This window comes from Erinaceus europaeus, chromosome 10 (genome assembly GCF_950295315.1).
Source record: "Erinaceus europaeus chromosome 10, mEriEur2.1, whole genome shotgun sequence".
NCBI lineage: Eukaryota > Metazoa > Chordata > Mammalia > Eulipotyphla > Erinaceidae > Erinaceus > Erinaceus europaeus.
Window position 1 is genome coordinate 98,902,840 of NC_080171.1, and position 20,077 is coordinate 98,922,916.

At 45.1% G+C, this 20,077-nt stretch overlaps 1 protein-coding gene across 15 annotated transcripts in view; it reads left to right on the forward strand.

Annotated features, from left to right (window-relative positions):
- Positions 1–303: 303 nt before the first annotated feature.
- Positions 304–20,077, forward strand: part of RALGPS1 (Ral GEF with PH domain and SH3 binding motif 1) — a 353,198-nt gene continuing 333,424 nt past the window's right edge. For 13 of the 15 annotated variants that reach the window (XR_009552096.1, XM_060200191.1, XM_060200189.1 and 10 more), the window contains exons 1-2: positions 304–538; positions 16,180–16,265. The gene's annotated coding sequence lies outside the window, so the exon portion shown is untranslated. The remainder of the gene's footprint in view (positions 539–16,179; positions 16,266–20,077) is intronic. The other 2 variants (XM_060200190.1, XM_060200201.1) reach the window with 1 other exon arrangement.

A 20,077-nucleotide genomic window follows, 5' to 3' on the forward strand; every position in this document is an offset into this window, starting at 1 on the left:
GATTATAAGGGAACTGAACGAAACCCTAGAAGGATATATAGAGGATGAGATGCATTGCTATTTCGAGGAAGGGAATGGGCGTGGCGGCGCGCTCAGGGGGGTGTGCAGGCAGCCTAGCATCCTTGCAGAATGAGAGGGAGTCTGCAGAAGAGAGCGCAGGCCGAGGCTGGGGAGGATCGGTGGCAGCAGCGGCTGCGCACTGGCGCGCCCAGCCAGACCATTGGTGTGTCTCCGCCCCTGCGGCGAGCTGGTTGGTCGGGGAGAGCCCGCTGCAGCGAGCTGATTGGCTGACCGGCCCGCCGCTCAGGCCCAGGAGCGGACGGTTCCTACTGCGGCTGGGCACCGGCTTCGCTCCCGCGTCCGCCCGCGCTCCAGCTGCGCCTGGCCCGGCCCCGGCCTGGCGCGGCGCGGCCCCGGCCACCGAGCGAAGGCGCCGCTGCCGCCTGGGCCGCTCCCAGGGCCATGAGGAGGCGGCGGCAGCCACTGCGGCCCGCGTCAAGGTGACCGGCCGGGACTGCAGCGGCGGCGAGAGCGAGCGGTGAGAGGAGCGGCTCGCGGGGCGGGGCGGGGCCCCGAGGGCCGGGCCGGAGGGAGCTGCAGGTGCGGGGGGCGGGACCCAGAGGGGCCGCGGGGCTGGGGAGGGGCCTCGGGGCGTGAGGCGGGGCGAGGCGGGGCGGGGCGGGTGGGGGGCAGGAGTGGTGTTGGGCGGGTTTAGGGGTGCGGGATCCTGGCAGGGGACCTTGGATGCGCTGGTCCAGCGGGGTGGGGGTGGGGAGGATGGAAGGCGTGTGGGCTGCAGGTGGGGGAAAAGGCCGCAAATGCAGGCCCGCGGTTGGGGGGGACAGAGCTGGGAGAGGCAGTTGGTAGGGGCCGAGGGTGCAGCAGATGCGGGGGGCCCGGACCCCAGGCTTGGCAGTGGGAGGGGGCGGCGAGGCAAGGCTGGGGGAAACCACAGGTGCAAGGGGGCGGGGCTCGGGAGACCTGCAGGATCTGGGGGCGGGGCCTCGGGTGGATGCAGGTCCGGAAGCAGGGCCCCAGGTGAACAGGTGAGTGGGGCAAGGGAATGCCGCCCCCTTCCCTGTCCGGGGTGGGTTTAGGTGGGAGCTGGAGCTTTGGGCTCCCTGGAGATTCTGGAGGCTTCGAGGGTTGCTGCTGTGTCGGAAGGGGCGGCCAGACCTGCCTGTGACTCTCCTGAGTCGGACTTGGGTCTCAGCTGCTGTGGTTACTAGGCCGGAGGCTTCCCCTGTGGCATGCTTAAGTGGGGCGCACACATCTCCTGCAGGGGACATGCCTAAATCTGGGGGGTCGGGGATATTGGCTGCCATTCCGTGATCAGCTGTTGAGAAATGTGCGTTCTGAAAGAATAGTTAGTGTGAAACTTGAAGGGTCCTGGCTGCTGGCGTCTGCTGGTGAGGGGGAAGAACAGGAATAATGGTTCAGGAGCTTTTGCCTTTGTGTTGTCTAGGAGAATCTTTCTCCTCTCTGAACCGTGTTCTCTCGTTTGTATGGGGAACATCATGGTACCTGCTGTTTGTGCTTCCTAGGGACCTCGTGAAGATAGGCTGGATCGTTAGGGTGGTGAATCCCCCCTTTTCTGTGTCTATGGGCAGGTTCGATTCAGGGGCTGAAGGTCTAAAGAAGGGATTTCTTTCAATCCCCATAACCACCATAAGCCAGAGCTGAGTAGTGCTTTCATCCCTGTATGTATCTTCTCTCTGTATCTGTTATTCACCAAAAATAAATAAGTAAAATACTTACTATTTTTTTTTAAAGAGGAGGGGTTTCCAAGTAGTAGACCATTTTCTTATTTGAGTTTGGGATGAAGATGAAGTTTGTGGTGTAGAGTCTCAAAGGAGACTCATTCTTGTCTTGGGTTGTAATTACTTCTCTATGAGAACACTGTGGCAGGGAGCAGTGGCAGCTAAAAAGCAGTGGGTTATTTATTGTTTGCTGACCTTTAGACCCTAATCTGAGTGAGGACTCAGGACTGGAGCTTGAGACTCAGGTTTGAGTTTTATGGAATTACCCTTCCACATTCAAACATGAACCATTCTGCACTTCATTGGGTTCCTGCAGGGATACAGAGAAGACATTGAAATGACAGGGCTCCCTCCTGTGACTTTTTAGTGTCCATTACCACTGCCTGTTGTAGGGTTGCTTAATTCTAGCTCTAAATCCTTCTATGTGTGTTAAATGGGCAGAAGAGAGGTATGAGGAAGCTTCCTTTTCTTTCACTTTAGAAGTATGAAACTTTATGAGATCAGTCACTGTGTTGTGTTGGCCTCTCTCACTAGCACTCAGTTGTGATCAGTGGCATCATGGGGTGTTAACTTCAATGGCAAGCCCATATTGGGGCCCATGCATGTGTGTCAGGGTCTAGAAACAGCTTGTGTGAGTTGTCACATTTTTTCTTGCCAAAAATTATGTGAGTGGTTCTCATCTTCTGTGGGTTAAAAGGAAAGCCCAGTCTTGGCAGCAAACAAGAGCTAGACCAAGTGTTGGGTAATGAGGTGTTGACTTTTTGACTTGCTATTTTTGGAGTAATAGCCTTCAGAGCTGAGAGATAAACTTTATTAATGTAAGTTTAATGGAAAATATCTGTGACATCACCCTAGGGTTAGTTTTTTTTTCTCTCTCACATTTTAATGGAACACTGCTCAGCAGCCAGGCATCAAATCTGGGACCTCTTACATGCAAGTCTCATATGCTGTTGCTATCTCCCCAGTCCACCTAGCCTACTTTTCAAAATTGATTTTCCTTTTCAGGGTGGAGAATAACAGCTCTGGTATCTCTGTGTTTGAAGCCTCATGCCATTGCTTCCTAGCTGTGAAAACCAGCATCATTTTTCTAGCTTCTTAGAGTTTGCTTTCCATATTTGTGATACACATTATGACACAAGAATAGTCATGTTACTTTGAAGTATGTGACAAGATATATGAAAAGGGTGGGGGAGATAGCATAATGGCTATGCAAAGAGACGCTCTTGCTTGATGCTCCAAAGACCCAGGTTCAGTTCCCTGAACCACCAAAGCCAGAGCTGAGCAGTGCTCTGGTAAAACAAACAAACAAACAACAAAGATATTTGAAAATACCCGACATACTACATATTTGGTTTTAGAACCTGTTTCTGCCTGTCTCTCCACACAACATAGGAGAGCAGGACTGGTATCCTGAGATCTTCCCTTTTTATGTAACCTTGAATACATCCTATCTCCTCCCTAGATTGCAGTTTTCATAGCTGAGTGAGGATGGTGTTAGGTTATGAAGTTCATGAGTGGTGCTGAATCTGGCATTTTGTTAGCTTACCATCATACTTGCACTGTTCAGCTCTGGTCTATGGTGGTGCAGGGGCTTGAACTTGGGACTTTGGAGCCTTAGGCATGAGAGTCTGTATAACCATTGTGCCATCTACCTTCCACACCATCATACTTTCTTGAAAGGCAAAGGGAGGAAACAAATAACATGTTGTTTAGTTCCTTAAAAATGGTCTAGCTCTTTGCCTAACACATAATGTAGGTTTTCATTCAAGGCTTGTTGAAAAGGCAGAGGAAGGACTTAAGAATAACATGTATCAGGGGCTGGGTCATGGTTAAGTGCATGTATCACCATGCACACAGACACAGATTCACGCTCCTAATCCATACTTGTGGGTGGGGGGAAACTTGACAGGCGGTGAAGCAGGTCTGCAGGTGTCTGTATTTTTCTCTTTCTCAATTTCTTTCTGTTCTGTGAGATCAAAATAAAATTTAAAAAATGACTTAAAAACCCCTTAAAACTAGTGAAGTGTGGCAAATTGTTGTGCTTATATGTATGCTCTGTTTTTACCTTGAAAATGCACTCTCTTTTCTTTTGTTTTTTTGCCTCCAAGGTTATTGCTGGGGCTCAGTGCCTGCACCATGAACCCACTGCTCCTGGAGGCCTTTTTTTTCCCTTTTTGTTACCCTTGTTGTTGTAACCTTGTTGTGGTTATTATTGTTGTTGTTGACATCATTTGTTGTTGGACAGGACAGAGAAATGGAGAGAGGGGGGAAAGACAGAGGGGGAGAGAAAGATAGACACCTGCAGACCTGCTTCACCGTCTGTCTGTGAAGCGACTTTCCTGCAGGTGGGGAGCCTGGGGCTTGAACCCGGATCCTTACGCCTGTCCTTGCGCTTTGCGCCACGTGCGCTTAACCCACTGTGCTATCGCCTGACCCCTGAAAATACACTCTTTATATAAAATTTGTTCAGACTTATTTCACCACAAATTAATCCAATGCTTGTTCATAGAGATATACTTCTTCATAGTTGGAATCACATGTATGTGAGCAACCGGAGAAGTCCTCACAATAAATGATTTCTCTAAACGGTGTTTTTATCTTGTCTTTTGGAGAAGTACAAAAAAAAAATCCATAAACAGATTTTTTTAAAAAGATAAGTAGTTTAGAGATGAACAAAGTGGCAAGTGTTTTTCTTGGCGTAAGTTGCCAGTTCCCACTGTTTCCCTAGAGGCAACCACTTTTATAATTTTTGTTTCTTACATACTTTTTTTTCTCTTATGAAGAATAGCATTCTTTTTTTTTAAATTTTTTTATTTAAGAAAGGATTAGTGAACAAAAACATAAGGTAGGAGGGGTACAACTCCACACAATTCCCACCACCCAATCCCCATAACCCACCCCCTCCCATGATAGCTTTCCCATTCTCTAGCCCTCTGGGAGCATGGACCCAGGGTCATTGAGGGTTGCAGAAGGTAGAAGGTCTGGCTTCTGTAATTGCTTCCCTGCTGAACATGGGTGTTGACTGGCCGGTCCATACTCCCAGTCTACCTCTCTCCTTCCCTAGTAGGGTGTGTCTCTGGGGAAGCTGAGCTCCAGGACACATTGGTGGGGTCTTCAATCCAGGGAAGCCTAGCCAGCATCCTGGTGGCATCTGGAACCTGGTGATTGAAAAGAGAGTTAACATATGAAGCCAAACAATTTGTTGAGCAATCATGGATCCCAAGCTTGGAATAGTGGAGAGGAAGTGTTAGGGAGGTACTCACTGCAAACTCTAGTGTACTTCTGCTTTCAGGTATATATTTTGCAGTAGTTTATGGATACGTGTGCACATAAGCTCTCTCTCACAGAAACTGGTGTATATCTAGATTATGGGACTTTGTTAGAAAGTGAACTACCTGAGATGAAATTAGAGTGTACTATAAAAGGAAAGGTCTCACCCGAGTAATGAAGTTGAAGGGTTGTCATTCCACACGTGAAGTCTCTGGATACAGTCTGAGGTGAAGCATGTTGAGGTGGCAATCGTTGCTTTGGTTAGGTTGTGATCGGCGGATGCAATATTATTTGGTTTGGTTTGGGAGATGCATACGGGAAAGTGGGCCCTATCCAAGGGTTCCAGGACTGGGGGAAGTAGGGGCTCTATAGTGAAGATGTGAGGTTCCTGCTGTCTTAGGGTTCAAACTGAATCTTTTTAATATATAGGCTATGTATTTGATATGCGGACTCTCTCAAAAGCCTAGACCAAGTCGATTAGAAGCATCCAATAGCACAGCTATATACAAGATACTGGGTACTGTACAGCAAACCATAACAAAGGGACTTTTCAAAGTTAACCCAATTAACAAATAATGTGATGATAATATTAACTATCGATTGTCTTTTTGAAGAATAGCATTCTATATATACTTCTGTTTCATCATTGATTCCCTTGATGTATTTTGGAATTTGTTCCAATACTTGGATATATTCCAGTTGGTACATGCAGTTTTTCCTTGATAAATGTTTCTGACTGATACTATAAGCACATTTTTCTTTCTCTACTTGCCCCCTTCCCAGTGCTTACTCAGCAATATTGTCATTGTTTACAAGAATAACAAGCGACATCCCTCCATCTCTAGGAAAGAAATGACTTTGGTCCTAGTGAACTACTAGTATTAAAGGCCAGTATTGAGTGCAAGGCAGAAAGAGAAAGGAAAAGTGATTGAAAACTGATTTTCCATTCAACCCATGATTCAAAGGGCAGTGTTGTCACTTGCTTGCTGTATGATTGGGCTAGTTTGTCTAATTTTTCAGTTTCAGTTTAGTTATCTGTGAACTAGATGATGATAAGGATACTTTCTACTCGGGGTTTTAGTGCAAGGGAAGTAAAATCAAGTCTGAACTACATGCAGCATTACCAGGTCTTAGTAGAGATAGCCACTGTGTTATTAATAATCTAAAACTGAGTCTCATTCTTAGTCAGCAGACATTCGATGGGCAGTGGAGAGCGAACCATGGAGAACCTAAAGCCCTTGTCTTGAAGATGCTCACATACTGTGCAGGGTGACAGGCACACAAGTCACAGGTTGCAGAACAGTGTGGTTGGCCAGATATGGGGAGGTGGGCAGGACTGGAACACACAGGCAGGAGACAATGACTTGGAATGGTTTCATTCCCAGATTGCCCTGTTGGGAAAATACCTGATTTTAGGTACAAGTTGCAACTCCCTTTTGTGCTTCCTTGACTTTCACTATGGGTACACCTTGGTCAGAGCTCATCTTGCTTTATGCTTCTCTTCTTTCTGAAGAGGGCCAGTCTGCTTTTTTTTTTCTTTTTCTTTTTCTTCTTCTTCTTCTTCTTCTTTTTTTTTTTTTTTTGCTGTTGAGCCTCCCAGGTAGGCTTTTGTGTTTCACTCTCTCTTTGAAAATTTCTTTTATTTTTTTAAATTTTATTTATTATTGGATACAGACAGAAATTGAGGAGGAGGAGGAGGAGACAGGGAAAGAGACAGAGAGATACCTGCAACCCTACCTCACCACTTGTGAAGCTTTCCCCTTGCAGGTGGGGACCAGGGACTTGAACCCCGGTCCTTGTGTACTGTAATGCATGCACTTTACCGGGTACACCATCACCTAGCCCCTTGTCTTTTTTTTTCTTAATTATTTAAACAGCTTTTTAAAAAAATATTTATTTTATTTATTTATTCCCTTTTGTTGCCCTTGCTGTTTTTTTATTGTTGTAGTTATTATTGTTGTTGTTGTTGGATAGGACAGCGAGAAATGGAGAGAGGAGGGGAAGACAGAGAGGGGGAGAGAAAGACTGCTGACTGCTTCACCACTTGTGAAGCGACTCCCCTGCAGGTGGCGAGCCAGGGCTTGAACTGGGATCCTTATGGGTCCTTGAGCTTTGCGCCACCTGCGCTTAACCCGCTGCGCTACAGCCCGACTCCCGTAAACAGCTTTTTAAAAAAAAAATAATTGAGGTATCATTGGGCACATAACATGATAATAGTTTTAGGAATACAACAGAATAATTTGATATTTACATGCATTACAAAATAATAACAGTACATTTAATTAATTTAGTTAATATCTTTCACCATAAATTGCTGCAGAGTTTTTTCCTTTTGTTATGAGAACTTTAAGATCTACTTAGCAACTTTCAATATTTAATGCAGTATTATTGATTATAGTTGTCAGGCTGTACATTATATTCCTGTGACTTATTGATTTCACCTCAAAGTTTGTACTTTTGAATGCAGTGTACATTGTGGTCATTGTGATGGACCTCGGGTTAGAAAAGTCATGCTACTAAATGCTGGCCTGGTTTCTGGGGAACCCAGGCTCTGGACTCTATCCTTTTGCTCCCCAACTTTTGGAGTGCTGCCTCTGAGACAGACATGTGCTATTCTGTGTACTAGCTGTAGATGTTGGCTGTGGCAGGTGATACTTGTTCTTTAACATCCTAGAGATGGGAGAAGAAAGAAGTATTTGCTCCAGAACAAGATGGGGAAGCAGAGAAAAGAAGAGGTCTAAAAATGAATTAATTGCTCATGCTTGCTGAAACCCATCTCTCCTTTCCTCAGAAGCATGACTGTTCACTCTTCCCTTGGGGTAGGGTTGTCGGGGAGCCTAGCTGGGGGAGCTGCGGAAGTAGTCTCTAGATTTTTGCCAGGGGTGAGGGAGAGTTGGTTTGCATCAGAGAGGGGCATTTCTGGGTTCACTTTCTTAAAAAGAGAAGAGGCTTCACTTTCTTCACATGGCTACGTGGTCACCAGACTTGCTGGACATTTTCTTTGGGCTAAACCCCTTGCTGGTTACTGGGAAAATAATGGAGATGGAAGAGCTGCCCCTTAAGAGCTCACTTGCAAACAGAAGGTGACTAGAAGATGATTGACTATGACACAGAACTTGTAGTAATATGGCCAAGCAGATTCAGGCTCTGGAGTCAAATGGACCGGGATCCAAACTCTGGCTTCTTTTTTTTTTTTTTAAAGTATTGGGGCTGGATGGTGGTGAACCCACTTGAGTGCACATGTTATAATGCACAAGGACCCAGGTTCAAATTCTTGGTCTCCATGGTCTCCATCTGCAGGGGGGTAGCTTCACGAGCAGTGAAGCAGTGCTATAGGTATCTCTTTCTTTCTGTCTTACTTTTCCCCCTGGATTTCTCTCTATCTTTTTTTTTTTAATATTTATTTTATTTATTTATTCCCTTTTGTTGCCCTTGTTTTTTATTGTTGTAGTTATTATTGTTGTCGTTGTTGGATAGGACAGAGAGAAATGGAGAGAGGAGGGGAAGACAGAGAGGAGGAGAGAAAGATAGACACCTGCAGACCTGCTTCACCGCCTGTGAGGTGACTCCCCTGCAGGTGGGGAGCCGGGGTTCGAACCAGGATCCTTATGCTGGTCCTTGTGCTTTGCGCCACTTGCGCTTAACCCGCTGCGCTACAGCCCGACTCCCTTCTCTCTATCTTTATCTAGTAAATAAATAACATGAAAAATAGAAAGTAATTTATTTATTTATTGGATAGAGACACAGAAATTATGAGGGAAGGGGGAGATAGGTAGGGAGAGAGAAAGAGAAACCTATAGCACAGTACATGGTCGTATACGGGCTCGACTGGGTGTGCCACCACCCAGCTTAACTCTGGCTCTTGTACATATAACCTCTGTTACCTGGGCATTAGTCTTCCTTGCTGAACCTTGGCTTACTGATTGTGAAATGGAGACAGCATTATTACCTAACCTTGGGCTATTGAAGATTCAGTGAAATATTGCAAGAGAGTGCTTTGCACATGCATAGTACTATGGAAGCTAATGTTTACAGAGTGTTCAATGTCATATTAATTATCTTTCATGACATTAAACCAATGGGAAACGCCTCTTCAGCTTTTTCTTCATGGTTTTAGTCTAGTGGCAATGGTGCTACTCATGTGGTGAAGGTGATGGTGAGTCAATGTGTTGAGAAGTGAGCTCTGAAGTCACAAACTACTCAAGAAGTCCCCAGGACATTTTTCGTGGGCTCTGCTGACCCCGGTGCTATAATTGACACGTATTTCCTCCCCTAACTTTACATGAGCTTTTTTTTTTTCATTCTTTTTTTATTCAGAAATTTACATGACTAGAAATTAATAGGAGTGTACATAAACACCATTCCCACCACCAAAAGACTGTGTCCCATCCCATCCTCTCTCCCCCCACCCCCTGCCCCATGATGCCAAACATCCACCCTCACCCTCAACCCAGGGTTTTTACTTTGGTGCCCTACTCCAAATTCAATCAAATCCTGTTTTGAGTTTCCCTTTTGAGTTTTTAAAGAATATTTATTTATTTATTCTCTTTTGTTGCCCTTGTTTTATTGTGTAGTTATTATTGTTGTCATCATTGTTAGATAGGACAGAGAGAAATGGAGAGAGGAGGGGAAAACAGAAAGGGGGAGAGAAAGAGAAACACCTGCAGACCTCCTTCATCACCTTTGAAGTGACTCCCCTGCAGGTGGGGAGCTGGGGGCTTGAGCCAGGATCCTTACACTGGGCCTTGTGTTTTGCACCATGTGTGTTTAACCTGCTGTGCTACCGCCGACTCCCATGAGCTCTTCTTAATGGTAGATTTCTGGGAACTCAGCAGTGGTGCACCCAGTTAAGTGCAAGGATCCAGGTTTGAGTATCTGGTTCCCCACCTGCATGGGGGACATTTCATAAGCAGTGAGGCAGGTCTGCAGATGTCTGTGTTTATCTCTCTCTCTCTCTCTCTCTCTCTATTACCCCTGCCCTTCTCAATTTCTCTCCATTCTACCCCATAAAATGGAAATTAAAAAATGGTTGCCAGGAGCAGTGGATTCGTAGTGCTTGCACCAAACTGCAGTGATACCCCTTGGTATCCCTAAATATTAAATAAATAAAAAATAAATAAGGGTGGTCATCCAGCCCAGCCACATCTTCAGCATCTTCTCTTTGTTTGGTCACTGACGTTGGTCAGGCCCATGACATGTTTTCCCGAAGGGAGGCTTGCTTGACGCACACTTACCAAAGAGAATAGAAGCTGTGAGCACCCTGAGTGCCACCTTGTTCTGCAGTTCTTCTGTAGAGCCTTCAGATCCACTGAGTTATTTTGTAATAGGTTGAGCATCAGAGAGGAGGATAGGGCAGTGCTTAGTGCATGGTCTCTGGAGTTAGTCCCATATGTGTTGTGACTCTACCACTCACAAGTATCAGGTGACCACTCATCTAAACGGATTGATACAAGAAGTGTGAAAATAGTTGCCTCCATATACTTAAAATTTTTTAAAAAATCTTTATTTATGTGATAGAGACAGCCAGAAATCAAGAGGAAAGGGGGAATATAGAGAGGGAGAGAGGCAGAGAGACACCTGCAGCACTGCTTCACCACTTGCAAAGCTTCCTCCTGAAGATGGGGATCAGGGGCTTGATCCCAGGTCCTTGCACACTATAACATGTGCACTCAACCAGGTGCATAACCATCTGCCCTGCCCCCTCCCTATACTTCTTATAAGGCTTCCAGTAGATGATGTAGATCAGGCTTTGACATAGACCTTGTCCATCACGAGCAACCCATAATAATGAACTAGAGTGGTCCTGGAAGTGGCGCAGTGATAAAGCTTTGGACTCTCAAGCATGAGGTCCTGAGTTCAATCCCCAGCAGCACATGTGCCAGAGTGTTGTCTGGTTCTTTCTCTGTCCACTTATCTTCATCATTAATAAATAAATAAATAAAATTTAAAAAAATGAACTAGAATGATGTTCTCTTTTTAACTCATTGTTATAGGACTTTTAAGATGCTTTTTGGGGATAGTGTTGTATTTCTTTTAATATTAAAAATTATTAATGACAGAGCCAGAGCAAGAGAAGAAGGGGGAGGCTGGGGAGTCGGGCAGTAGTGCTGCGGGTTAAGTGCACGTGCGCAATGGGCAAGGACCAGCATAAGGATCCCAGTTCGAGCCCCGGCTCCCCACCTGCAGGGGAGTGGATTCACAGGCGGTGAAGCAGGTCTGCAGGTGTCTATCTTTCTCTCCCCCTCTGTCTTTCCCTCCTCTCTCCATTTCTCTCTGTCCTATCCAACAACAACGACATCAGCAACAGTAATATCTACAACAACAATGGAAACAACAAGGGCAACAAAAAGAAAATGTTGGTATTCTTTGTGTTGGTTTGGTCCTCTTCCCCCTACCTCTGAGAGAAATGGTTTTGTCCTTGCTAGTTTCGCCCATTTGCTCTCAGCTCCGTATGCTAAGGACGTTCAGAGTCCCAGCAGCAGCAGAGGAGGGAGAATGATGGAAAAGCACATGGTGTGGTGATTTGCCCGTTCGTGAATAAAGATTAAACTGCAGCCCAGCTGTGTATCCCCGAGTGTCTCTACCACCACGACGCTAGCCCAGCCAGTTGGCGCCCCAGAACTTTAACAACAAGAAAATAAATAAATAAATAAATAAATCTAAAAAAAAAGAAGGGAGGCTGCGGAGGGTGGGGGGAGAGCACACACCAAAGCATCACTGTGCCATGTGCCATGTTGAGGATTGAACTCAGAACCTCATGCTTGAGAATCGAACACTCTAGCCACTACTGTATCACTTCCCAGCTTGCTTGCTTGAATTTCTTTTTAGGTTGTACCAGGCTATATAATCCCAGGGCCTTGAGCATATGTGTTACTGCTGAGCAGCTCTCTCTCTCTCTCTCTCTCTCTCTCTCTCTTTGTCTCTCTCTCTCTATCACTGGAACCTTGTGCATATGTGATTCCACTATTCCCAGGCTGATTCTTTTGATTTTATTTATTTATTTTGCCTCTAAGGTTATCACTGGTGCTCAATGCTTGCACTACAAATAGCTCCTGGAGGCTATTTTTCCTTTGTTGTTGTTGGATAGGACAGAGAGAAATTGAGAGAAGAGGGGAAGACAGAGAGGGAGAGAGAAAGATAGACACCTGCAGACCTGCTCCACTGCTTGTAAAGTGATCCTCCCTGCAGGTGGGGAGCCGGGGTCTCAAACCGGGGTCCTTGTGCTGGTCCTTGCGCTTTATACTATGTGTGCTTAACTGGGTATGCCACTGCCCACCCCCCCTTTTCCCCTTTGTTTCTTCCCTTCTTCCTCCCTTTCTTCATTCCTCCCTCCCTTCCATCCATCCATCCATTCCTTCCCTCCTTCCCTCCCTTCCTCCCTTCTTCCTTTCCTTTCTCCCTCCCTCCCTTCCTTCTTTCCTTCCTTCCTTCCTTCCTTCCTTCCTTCCTTCCTTCCTTCCTTCCTTCCAGAGCATGAGGAAGAGACAGAGACAGAAGGAGATGGTCACTAAACTATTCATCCTTCTGGTCACTTATGAATTTTTCTCTAAATTTCCTTACTATTTCTCTGAATTTGTTGCAGTCTTCCACCATAACTCATCTCAGTTTAGTGAGCATGTCTAGATCTGTAGGTTTGAGGTGTTGGTCGGGAAGGTAATATTCTCTGTTGAATTTGGGATGTTTTTCAGGCTGCTATTTTGGACCAATGTTTCAGGCAGTTTACTTTGTTTTCCCATAATGTGTGTTTGTCTGTTAAGATCGGGGTCAACAGTCTGTGTAGGGATAAGCTTCAGTGGGCACCAAGGCGAGGGTCTACCCAGAACTGGATGGTGACTGTAGAGGCAGGGGGCTTAGCTAGAACTGGGTGGCAGAACAGGGCAGACAGAACTGGGCAGCCACCACAGATACAGCCAGCCCACAGCGGGAACTTGTGGCAAGTGAGGTGTTGGGGGAATTGGTGGCTGTGGAAGCAGCCTGGGTGGGCAGTGATGGAGCATAGTAGGGCAGATGGCTGCCGTAATGAGATCCTGGTTGGGAACCAGGTGTGGAACTGAGTGGGGAGATTTTTAACTTTGTTGTGAGAAATTCTCTGTCCTTGATACCTGAATTCTGGGCCTTTTCCTTTATTACTTCTATGCTGTTTTCTCCATGTGTGTTTAGTATTTGTTACTGTGGGGGCAGTGAGAGAAAAAGGAGCTGCTAACCCATTGCCATCTTGGCCAGCAGTCATGTTGGTTACAATAATTTTTAAAAAATATACTCTCTATCTCTCATCCCTTCTCAATTTATCTCTGTCTCCATCCAATAATAAACAAATAAAAAAGATAAAATAAAAAGGGGCCAGGTGGTGGTGCACCTCGTTAAGAGCACGTGTTATAGTGCACAAAGGCCCTGGTTCAAGCCCCTGGTGCCCACCTGCAGGGGAAAGCTTCACATGTGGTGAAGCAGGGCTGTAGGTGTCTCTCTGTCTGTCTGTCTTCCATCCCTTTTCAATTTCTCTCTACCTCTATCCAATAATAAACAAATTAAAAAAATAATCTGTAGCTGGTGGTCCAAGAGGTAGTACAGTGGATTAAGCATTAGACTCAAGCATGAGCTTCTGAGTTCAGACCCTGGCAGCACATGTACCAGAATGATGTCTGATTCTTTCTCTCTTTCCTCCTACCTTTTTCATTAATAAATAAATAAAATCTTAAAAAAAAAATCTATTGCTGGGAATTTACCACTTCAGGCCCACTTTAAAAAAAAATTTTTTTTTAATATTTATTTTATTTATTTATTCCCTTTTGTTGCCCTTGTTGTTTTATTGTTGTAGTTATTATTGTTGTTGTCGTTGTTGGATAGGACAGAGAGAAATGGAGAGAGGAGGGGAAGACAGAGAGGGGGAGAGAAAGAGAGACACCTGCAGACCTGCTTCACCGCCTGTGAAGCGACTCCCCTGCAGGTGGGGAGCCGGGGTTCGAACCGGGATCCTTATGCCGGTCCTTGTGCTTTGCGCCACCTGCGCTTAACCCGCTGCGCTACAGCCCGACTCCCCTCAGTCCCACTTTTTGAGATAGACCGAAACAGAGACAGAGAGAAAGATACCATGGCACTTCAGTGTCCAGTGTGGTGAGACTAGGACGTGGCCCTGGGTCTTGTCCATGACAAAGCAAATGCACCATTCAAGTGAGCTATCTTGTCATCCCAGTCACAATAATTGTTAACCATTCTTTTTTTCTTTTTTTTAGATTTTATTTATTTATTCATGAAGATAGAAGGAGAGAGAGAGAGAGAGAAAGAACCAGACATTACTCTGGTACATGTGCTGCCAGGGATTGAACTCAGGACCTCATGCTTCAGAGTCTGATGCTTTATCCACTGCGCCACCTCCTGGACCACTGTTAACCATTCTTTTTTTTTTTATTTATATTTTTTAATATTTATTTATTCTCTTTTGTTGCCCTTGTTTTATTGTTGTAGTTATTGATGTCGTCGTTATTGGATAGGACAGAGAGAAATGGAGAGAGGAGGGGGAGACAGAAAGGGGGAGAGAAAGATAGACACCTGTAGACCTACTTCACCGCTTGTGAAGCGATGCCCCTGCAGGTGGGGAGCCGGGGGCTCGAACCGGGATCCTTATGCAGGTCCTTGTGCTTTGCGCCACCTGCGCTTAACCCGCTGAGCCATAGCCCGACTCCCAGAGAGACAGGGAGACACCTGCAGCGCTGCTTCACCACTCATGAAGCTTTCCCCCTGCAGGTGGGGACCAGGGACTTGAACCCAGATCCTTGCGCACTATAACGTGTGCGCTTAACCAGGTGCGCCACCGCCTGGCCCTAACCATTCTTGTATAAGTCTGATAAATAGGTCGAGGGAAACCTGTGCTTTGCATATATTTCTGAATAACTAAATATTCATGGAAAACAAATTCCTACATTCAGAAGAATTTGCTGTGTCTTTTTTTGACAACATTTGTCATGCAAAATTAGTGACTTTGGGCAGGAGTAGCTAGCATCATGGTTATGCAAAGAGACTCTCCTGTTTGAGGCTCCAAAGTCCCACATTCAGTCCCCTGCACCACCATAAGCCAGGGCTGAGCAGTGCTCTAGTAAAAAGGAAAAACAAAATCAAATCAAATCAGTGACTTTCACTATTGTAAGATTAAGGTATTTCTTATTTTGTGTCCTCTCTGTAGCTGTGCTTTTGAAAAATATTAATTAATTTATTAACAATAGAGAAAGAGGAGAGGAAACCAAAGCGTCACTGTGGGATGTCTGATCCTGATCTGTGAGGCATGAACTTGGAACCTCATCTTTAGAACCCAACGCCCCACCTACTGCACCACCTCCTGGACTGCAGTGCACTTCTTTTCTCTACTTCCAAGCACTGTATCTCCAACACTTTCAGCCTTGGTAGATTATTCCCCTCCTGGGCTCCCATGACACTCTGCCTTGCTGTGTCGTATGATAACCTGTGACTTCCTTGTCAAGCCTCAGTTAGACTGTGCAAAGTGAGAATCTGCATTTGCTTTTCCCACCATATGTAAGGCCTAGTTCTGGAGCAAGGTATAAGGCAGCCAGAATCATGAGTGTATCATTCCTTTTGATTAAAACCTTTCAGTGACTTCTAATTTTTTTTTTTTTTTATTTAGGAAAAAAGAAAAAAGGCCAAATGTCTAGAATGGCCTGCAGGGTGTGAGAATAGCCTCTTCACTGTATATGTCGGTTGTGTCTGTTTATCCTGCTGCAGGGTAGTGCAGTCCCATCAGACCCTGAGCTGGCCAGTTGGCTCAGCTTTAGGTTCTTAGTGCCTCCCTAGCATCTGTCTTAGCACAGCGTCTGGCACACATGGTCGGTGCTTCACATGTTTGTGGAATGCGTAAATGAAGTACATTATGGTTGTCTAGTGACAGATCTGAGTCTAGAAAAAGAGTTTATTGGATTTGTGGACCCTTAAATGATATAATATCTTAACAGTTTACAGAGTCTCTTGATACCTATTATTTCAGCCTCATATTGATTCTGCAGGGTAGGTAGGTATAGCAGACTCTGAGGTACAGAGGGGAAAAAGTGGAAGCTCCAAGAGATTAAACTGATTACCCCACTTGTAGCTAAGGGAGAAGCAGAGTGCTCTAATACCCCCTCAAGTGTGTTTTTTCACACCCCAGGCTGTCTCAAGGTGTGCTTCTGACACACATTGGAGGAGGAGTCACAGATGATAAGAAAACAAGGTTTCAACCTTCCTGGATAAAAGGTACTTATAATACTTTCTCTTGTTTGCAACTTTAATTGCCTGTTAATTGAATTTGAAGAGTGTGTTTCATTTGGAATGATGGGTTTAAGATCTCATTTCATTCTAGGGATGAGGAAATCCTGATCTTGTAAATGACTGGAGTATAGCACGTAATTACTAATATATGTGCTGATTAGCTAATAACCAGTCTAAGAATGTGTTCTTGTAGGGACTGGGTGGTGGTGCACCTAGTTGACTGCTCATGCTATCTTGCCCAGGGACCTCAGTTTAAGTCCTTAGTCCCTACCAGCAGCAGGGGGAGCTTTATGAGCAGTGGAGCAGTTCTGCAGGTATCTCTCTTCCTCTCTGTCTTAGTCCCCTCTCAGTTGTTCTCTGTCTTATCCAGTGAAAGAAAGGGGGGGGGGAGGAAGAAAAAAAAAGGGTCATTGGAAATGGTTGATTTGTCTTGTAGGCACTGAGCTCCAGCAATAACCCTAGTGGCAAATAAATAAATAAAGATAAAATTACAAAAAAAGCATGTGCTCTTTTTAAAAAAAAATTAGGGGGGTGGTTCTTGATGGGGCTGGGTGCCTGTACTATGAATCCACTGCTCCTGTGGCCATTTTCCCATTTTTTTTAATAGGGTAGGTCAGAGAGAAATTGAGAGAGGAGGGGAAATAGAAAGGGAGAAAGAAAGACACCTGCAGACCTGCTTCACTACAGGTGGGGAGCCAGAGGCTTGAACCTGGATCCTTGCTCAGGTCCTTGAGCTTCATACTCTGCTCTTAACCCAGTGCATTGCTACCTGGCCCCCAAGAATGTGTTCTTATTGAGAAACTTCTTGATAAGATTAGAAGTTATTTTTGACTGATATTTTTTGATAGCATACTTTTGCGATTTCAAAAGAGGCAGGTTTTCCAGCTAGCGTATTTCTCTAGTTTATCTCTGGATATTACCTGAATATTGCATTGAACTCTGTTGTGACTTCTGTGCTCACCAGATGTAGTGTCAGTTCACCTTGAAGGTTAGAGGTCATTGAGCTTGTACTTCCATTTTTCAGATGAAGGTGGGAACTTTGCCAAAGTTTCATACTCAGGTGTCCAGCAAACCCAGGGACTTTAGCACAACTATTTTAATATCGTTTCTTTTTAATTTTTGTATTAATATTTATTTCCTTTTGTTGCCCTTGTTGTTTTTTTTATTGTTGTAGTTATTATTGTGGTTGTTACTGATGTCGTTGTTGGACAGGACAGAGAGAAATGGAGAGAGGAGGGGAAGACAGAGGGGGGAGAGAAAGATAGACACCTGCAGACCTGCTTCACTGCCTGTGAAGCGACACTCCCCTGCAGGTGGGGAGCCAGGGGCTGGAACCAGGATCTTTATGCTGGTCCTTGTGCTTTGCGCCACGTGCACTTAACCTGCTGTGCTACTGCCCCAGACTCCCTTCTTTCTTTCTTTTTAAAATATTTTTATTTTATTTTATTTATTTTTCCTTTTGTTGCCCTTGCTGCTTGTTGTTGTAGTTATTAATGTCATCGTTGTTAGGACAGAGAGAAATGGAGAGAGGAGGAGAAGACAGAGGGAGGAGAGAAAGACACCTGCAGACCTGCTTTACCGCCTGTGAAGCGACTCCTCTGCAGGTGGGGAGCCGGGGGCTCGAACTGGGGGCTCAAACCGGGATCCTTAAGCCGGTGCTTGCGCTTTGCACCACGTGCGCTTAACCAGCCCGACTCCCATAATATCATTGTTTCTTAACAGCTGCCTGCTACAGGTCATGTGCTATTGCTCAGAGACTTAATGTTGTCAATGAAGAGGCATTTAGCTCAGATGAAAACCTGTTGAATCTACAGTATGACTGCATGGGAACCAGAGTGAAGACCTCCCTTAGTGCACAGCTCTGGCACCTGATGCTAGTGTCTGAAAAAGGACATGCCTCTACTGGTTTGCTGCAATACATTTACTGACGTTAGTGGGCTTCAGTATAAGCCTACATGGTTTCTTAAGGGCTTAGAGATTGATTCCTAGAACTTAGTCTTATCAATATAACCAGTGTACTTGGCGAGGGAACAGAGAACGGCTAGTGTTATTAAAAAATCACCGGATATGAAGCCAGAATACCAAGTGTGGTAATTTGTTCCGAGATACCTGCTTTCAAGAAAGTAGGAAGACATACCTCACTCGGAGAGTGTGCTGCTTTGCTCTGTGAGTCACCTGGGTTTGAGCCTGCCCCTCCCCCCTCGCTGCATTGAAGAAAGTTTCAGCGCTGTGGTCTCTTTCACTCCCTCCCTCCCTCTCTGCTTCTGTGTCTCTATCTTAAGAAAAAAGAAAGAAAGAAAGAAAAAGAATATCCCCAGTATGTGTGCATCCTTTTTTTCAGTAGTAGAGCTCCAAACTTAAGATCTGAGACTGTGGGGCTGGGAAGTAGCACACCCAGTAGAGTGCATACTTGACCATGTGCCAAGACCTGGGTTTGAGCCCCAGCTACCACATGGAACATCATGCACAGCACTGGGGAAGCTCCATACATGGTGTAAGGATGGTGTAATGTCTCTCCTTTCTCCTTCACCCACTGTGTCTCCCTAATACAAATAGGAAAAGAGTGTGCTGGAGGACCATTGGAATCATGTGGTGTGAAGTTTCAGTAGAAAAGTTCAGTGAGTATAAAAATAAGTACAAAATCAGTAACAAGTATAAGAAAAGAGGTTAATTACAATAGTGATGATGTCTGTAAGGCCACATGTAGAATGTTTTTGCCTGATTAGGAGACTCAGATACAGCTTCCTGGAGGAAGAGATGGAGTTAGTCAGGTGAAGAGCTGGTAGCTGCGTCTTTCATGGTCTCGGGACCCAAGGGCATGGCGAATCGGAGAGGAAATAGGCAGTGTGTGACTGGAGCACTGAGTGTGAGGGAGACACTGCAGTCCACGCCCGGCATCGTGACTATGCTTTCGTGACCTGTGCTGGAAATCCCTGACAGATTCCATAGTTGTTGACTATTCATTTTCAGAGCTCCCCATCTGTCACCTAAAGCATCTATATTACTGAAGCATTACCTGCTCTGGTTTTCAAGAGAGCTGTTGTTGGTCTTATTTTTATTGTTTTAAAGGTTGGTTGCTTCCTTTGCATCCCCTGGTGATAGAAGAACACTTTGCTCTCATTTGTAGTTTTCATTCATGATGTGAAAATTTACTGAGCTTGACACCACAGTCCCTTGCCCAGAGGCCTCACAGACTAGAGAGATAGGACCAAATAAATGATGATGATGTTGTGTGAGGGGTGTAAGTAGTGGAAGTTTCTGGGGTTGAGTCTGACTAAGAGGATCTCTAAAAGACAGCTACTTACTTGTCCAAGTAAGGAAACTGACTGTACAGAGGTAAAGAAGTAAGAGAGTCTTGCTCAGGTGTGGCGAGCTGTGTGCTGTTGCTAATGTGTAAGAGCCGTGGTGAAGGGAGTGGGGAGGAACTGGTAAGAGATGAGGTTCCAAAGGTGATTTGGGCCCATCATTCAGAGGTACTTGTAGGTAGTTCTTACCTTGCTTAATGGAGAGTCACTTGGATAGATTGTCTAACCATTTTGGGCCTCAATTTTCACACTTTAAATCATCATGATTAACAATAGTCACCTTAGAGAATTATTGTAAGGATCCAGTGGTATATGATTATCTGTGGGATATAAAATATCTGTCACAGAGTCATGGTTCTTTAAGTGATTAAAGTACCATCATCTGAGTACCTCTGCAGATATTTTTACTGGGTTACTTCCTATTAATATAGGAAATGTATGAAATAAAGAATTTTCAACAGCCTTAGGTTCAGCTATCTAAGTATCAGTATA